Genomic DNA, 6,082 nt, shown 5'->3' on the forward strand with positions numbered 1-6,082 from the left:
GATAATCTTTCGCTTGGTCTCATCCGGCATGGTGCATACAATTGGCTGTTCTTCCGAGCGAGGAGCTCCTTGCTTCCCCACTCTATGTGCTCCATAGACCATAACTCCGGACATGCCAAACTGGGTTTTGAAGAAATCTTCAATAACAATGGCAAGAGAAGGAGGTGTCTCTAACTTCTCTTTGGGAATTCCACGAATAACAATGTTCTTGGAACGTCGCTCCCGTTCCTTCAGCTCCTCCACATCCACATTCTCAACATTCTTTGTTTGAACCATAGCTTGCATGAGTGAGGAATTAGAAACCACATTGCTACCACATACATCAGCCCAAGACTTGTTTGTGCATACATTTTTCATGTCGCATACATCCCGGCTCATAGTGTCAAATTTCTCCTCTTTCAATACATGGTCATGCTCTACTTTGCTCATCCGCTCCTTCAAAGCATTCAAGTCCACAAGAGAGCGTTTACATTCCTTGAAATCCTCTTCAAGTTGCATCAAACGTGTTGTTTGCATCTCAAGTGTCCTCTTGAGATTCTCATTCTCAACCACAAGTACCCTTAGTGTGCCATTCTCCATTGCAAGTGCTCGTAAGTCTTCGCCTTGTTTGTTTACGGTCTCTTGCAATGATACCAAGTACGTCACGATCATGGTTTCCGATGTCGTTGGTTGAGTGGTTGTGTTGCTATCTCCACACTTAGGAGATTTTGGATCATTTTCCACAATGGTTGTGTACCTTGTTGAAGAAGAAGAACCCTTGCGAGTGCCGGAAGACATTGTATGTAAAATAGGAGATGAGAATCAATTTTGTTGAACCTACTCACTTCGGAAATGCTGCTACAGAAACGCCTTCCATAACTCTGAAAATTTCTGTCTTTACATCAATGCGTAGAGGACTCTGTGCTCTTCGATTGAGGCTATAGATCACCCAAATCAGAGTTCGGATGAAGAAGTTATGATCAAAAGAGTGGACTGCTGTCTACTAGGTCAAAAAACGGCTGCGTTTTTTGAGAGAGAGAGAGAGAGAGAGAGAAGGATAGAGGGAGGGGGGAGAGAGAGAGAGGGAAAGAGGGAAAGAGAGAATTAGAGATATCTGTCCGCAAAAAGAGATGGGTAGAGAGAGGAAGATAAAGAAATAGGGAGATAACGAGCAATGGTTGTAGGTGGAGCAACCATTTTGTGGTGTGCGTAGTGCGGGTATGCGCCTGATTTTGTAGAGTGCTATGAAAAAGACCTTCTTTAAGTGACGTTGAGTACAGACCCTCGAAAATTACTTTCTACTTTCTTCTCCTTAACTTCTCTATATTTCTCTCTATCTCTCTTCCTATATCTTTCTCCCCATTGAATAGGCATTAGGTTGGATAGTTTTTAACGATACCATACCTGAGAATGGAGGCAGACATGCGTGAAGAATTGAGGCAAAATAATCCCTCAAACAAGGAGCTCGTGTGAAGAGATGTTGCATAAGAAGCACAATAAAGAAGCTCTTCTTCATAGCACTCTACAGAAGCAGCGAGCACTCTTGCACTGCGCACAACACAAAACAATGGCTACATTTACAACCATAACTCTTTATCTCTACTAAAAAAAATGGCTACATTACATATATGTATATATATTTATGTGTACATATATATTTGTTTATGCATGTATGTAGGCGCTAAGTATGGGAGCATAGCACCCGAAGGTTAGACGCTTCCTCTTGGGTATAGTTCTTTTTTAATCGTGGCATTGCAGTCGTTGATCCACTCATGCATGGATTACCGCAATGTACCTTTGGTTTCACCACGGTTGAGAATGTGATGATATCTAAAGAGGTGCACTTGACCTTTGGCAGCTTCTACTTAGGTTTACTAGTATGTATATGTATCTACGCTGGAGAGGGGGAATAGGGAACACACCCAGCACACCAACCTCTGCCTCTCTATAGCCCATGGATTCCACAACACCCCTAACCTCTCAAGTAACACCTTCAAATTGGCTAATTTGCACTAACAACTCCACTTTAGCACACAGAACAACTATCTCATACCTTGCAGCACAAATGCACCCACCCTACTCAACTCACCCTTTCTGACTCACAAAACACCCCGATTCTGCCCTCTTGGTAACACACTTCAAGCTGCAGGCAAACCCTCTGCAAACACTGGCCAATACACAAATAGCGAGAGAAAAGGAGGGGGATGGGGAGAAGCAACACAAGAAATAGGGGCAAATATTTGGTATTATTGCATAGGGGAAAAGTACAATCAAGTATGCAGCTTCAATGGCAAGCTTTGCACTACACAGGCTTGCAACTTTCAATCACACCCTCAGGCAAAAAAGCCCTCAAATTTTCACATTTACATTCTTTTATAGGGGTGTCTCTAGGAGGTTTAAAAAAGAAGTAATGGGTGTGGTTCTCCTCTCGTGCACTTCACTTAGATCTCTTTTTGGATTTTTTTTTGCATTACTAGCACTTCTTATAATTCATTTTTGGTAGATTTTGCATGGTGTACACATCTTCCTAATGTCCGCCCAACCTGGCCGCCCTTGCACTTGCCTTTTGAATTCTTTGAGCTCCTCTCGCTTGCTTTGCTTGATCTCGACTCTCCAATTCCCTTGCTAGATCTTTGAATGGCCTCTGCCTCACCTTACCTTCATTGTGGGATCACCTTCTTCCATGAGGGGGGGAGGCAATAGTGAGGCGCTATTGCCCTCCCTCTCCTTTCTTAAAACTTTGGGGCCCCAAGGGCCGTGGGATCGACCTCTAGTCGCGGGCCTGCCATATCATCACGGACAAACACCAACCTTCCTCACACGCGGGTATGCTCCACCACGCCGCCTTGCTTTGGCAAAACCACCGGCTGCATCGCCATGCGCAGTGCCTAGCAGGGCCGCCGCCCTCGCGCCATAGCCAACGGGAGGGATCTCCCCTCTCTCTTCCCTTGTGTTCTTCTATGGGCTCACGGCCCACATCATATAGTGTGTCCCTCCAGCCTTCCATTGCGCATATGGGATAATCTCTCGCCACGTGGCAGCTGTGAGGAGTACCCCCTCTTTGAATGGCTTCCAAGGCCATATAAAAAATTTCCATCCTCCTTGTTTTTTTGGCCCACTTCATAACCCTGCCATTTTCTACTAAGAAGCCCAATGACCATAGTAAAACCTCCATCCGATCGCCTCGGTCATCAGCTTTAATTCTCCCCGTGCTTGCCGAATTTCAACTTCCCTGGGTCCGCGATCCAAGGCGACCAAAAATTTGAAAAATCGTCTGCACACACTTTATCCTCAACAGCCCTAGGTTTTTCGAAGTCGTAACTTGGTGCCTGGAGCTCGGAATCATGTGCGGTGACTCCTCATTAACTCCATTCAACATGCTCTACCTCCTTGACCCCTGTCGAGGCCTAGGAAATGCCAAATGGCACATTCTTCAATGCGGGCACGTGGGCTTAGACCCGACCCCCCGAATAAATTCAACTGGCCATAAAATGCTAAGCAGAGCTCCGAATCGCAAACTGAGAAGACCAGCATGCTCAGTACTCGAGCTCTACACATGTATGCACTGACACCCGCCTGAGCCACCTGTCCCCAGCTGCCCTGTCCGTCGGGAATCTGCAATCCATTGAAACTTTAACCTTCAATAACTTGGGCTCCGTAGCTCGGTTTGATGAGCCATTTGGACTTGCTCCTTAAGCACTTCAAGCTCTTCATTCGTGGACCCAAAAGTTGCACTTTGCATCTCCTTCACCTATTACCCAAATTAGCCCCTCATGGAGCCTTCCTTGAACTATAAGCCGCATCAATCATACAACTCCGCTGCTACCTGTCAGCCCATGATTTTACTAGTTGCTCCAGCCCTTTGCCATTCTTTTGCCCGCCTACATATATCTATCCATGCCACTTTCTGGAGTTGACTTTGGCTGCACCATATTCCCCACCCCCCAGTTGTGCTCAACCACAAAAGAGCTTTTATTCCACTATTAACTGCAAAACCTGTCACACACTATGAGAAAACTAAAACCATATTTACATAGTTTTATTGCATCCTACTGCCAAACCTTCAAGTGGGTTTCCCCACCCCCTGCATAAGAATCTAATGCACTGTTGGCACTAGCTCCCTTTCAAAATAGAGCTTGAGACGCAGACCATTTACCCTGTGTTTGAGGAACCGACCATCCATCCTTATTAGTGCATAAGTACCATTGGGAAAAACTTGATGAACCTTGTAAGGTCCCGTCCACTTTTTTTTTCAACTTCTTCTGAAAGGTGAAGTCAAGATAACTCTCATACTTCATCACTAGATCGCTTTTCTCAATCCGCTTTGTTGGCAGATGTTGATTGAACTTTGCTACTCTTCTCTCTTGTTGCTTCACATAAAAATCTACCGCTGCCTCATGATCCATCTTCAAAGTTTCAAGACTTGTAATCCTATCCTGCAAAACATCTTGATGAGTCTTATCGATTCGCCACAAATCTTTGAGAACCCCTAATTGCACATGCATAGGTAGGACCGCTTCCCTTCCATATACCAACTCATATGGAGTAAAGTTGGTTGCCACCTTATATGAAGTCCTGTAAGCCCACAAACATTTTTCAAGGTTAGATTCCCACCCTTCAACCTGCTGGTATATACACTTTGTAAGCATCTTGACTATCTACCCATTGGCACTCTCTACCAAACCATTGCACTGCGGATGGTATGGAGATGAAAATCGGTGTTGAATCCCCAATTTGTCCACCAAGGCACGCACCAACTTACTTCTGAACCCTTTTCCTCTATCCGATATAATCATCCAAGGCACTCCAAAACGGCCACATATGCAATCAAATACAAACTGAGCAATAGTATGTGCATTTACCTCCTTGACCACTTTAGCCTCGACCCATCGGGTAAGGTAGTCTATGGCCACTATCACATATTTCTTACTACTCGCTAACTTGGGCAATGGACCAATTGCATCCAAACCCACTTTTCAAAGGCATCATGTGCGATGATCGCCCCTTGCTGCTCGGATACCAATCGTCTTTCACCCATCACTTGGCATTGATGACACGTCTTGCACCAATAATGCACATCTCGCACAACAGAAGGCCACCAAAACCCACTTCTTAAGATAAGAAACAAGACTTGACTCTTACCGTGATGACCGCTTTCCTCGTGGCATTGCTGCAATACCATACCGATCTCTTCCTTGTAAAGGACACGACGTAGCACCCCATCTCTACCGTGCACCATAACATCTTCTCCAATCATAGTGAACCTTTTAGCCTTTTGAACAAATCTCCTCTTTTGTAGCTTGCAAAGCGCGTCGAAACAATGACCTGTACTCAAGAAATCATCAATATCCTTCAAAGTCTTTGTACCTGCATAAGTGGCGGGTCCCACATACAAACTCGACACATGAGTCTGAACACGACTGCTAGCCAACCGATCTCCTTCTTGGTTTTGTTCTCTTCTCACATGTTTGAATTGTACTGCTTCAAAAAACCTCAACAGCTTCTTTATGGAAAAAAACCAATTTTCGAGGGCATCCCTTTTTACCTGCCACCCATTGGCCCAAAAGTTGTTTGAAAACTAGTAGAGCATAAGCTTTAATGACTAACGTGGATATGCCAAATTTAATGCATTGCTTGAGTCCCAGGTATAAAGTAAGATATTCCGCTTCATTGTTAGTATGCAATTCCTACAAGTCGTAAGCTTTGGAAAAAGTAACTGTGCCGTGCCAATCTTGAATGACTACACATCCACTTGCTTTTTGTGTTAGCCGTCTATAAGCGCCATCAAAACACATCGTGAAGGCCCCTTCCAAGTTGGGTTCCTTCTTATCCTCCTCTCGTACCACCCTCGGATAAATTGGTAACTAAACCTCCTTGTTGACTAGGATATCCGCCAAATGAGACCGCCAAGTGTGATCCACTTTGAACTCAAACTCAAACTCTTGAAGCTCGAGCACCCACTGCATGATTCGTTTCCCTCGCTTCAAGTGTAGCACCACTTCAGGCAAAAGATTGTTAGCAGTCATACTGCTCCGATAGCCACCATTCCCACGTCATAGCAATATAAAAATCATCCTCATGATTAGGAGGGCATAGTGTAGGT

Source organism: Adiantum capillus-veneris, chromosome 20, assembly GCF_014529385.1.
Source record: "Adiantum capillus-veneris isolate H3 chromosome 20, ASM1452938v2, whole genome shotgun sequence".
Lineage (NCBI taxonomy): Eukaryota > Viridiplantae > Streptophyta > Polypodiopsida > Polypodiales > Pteridaceae > Adiantum > Adiantum capillus-veneris.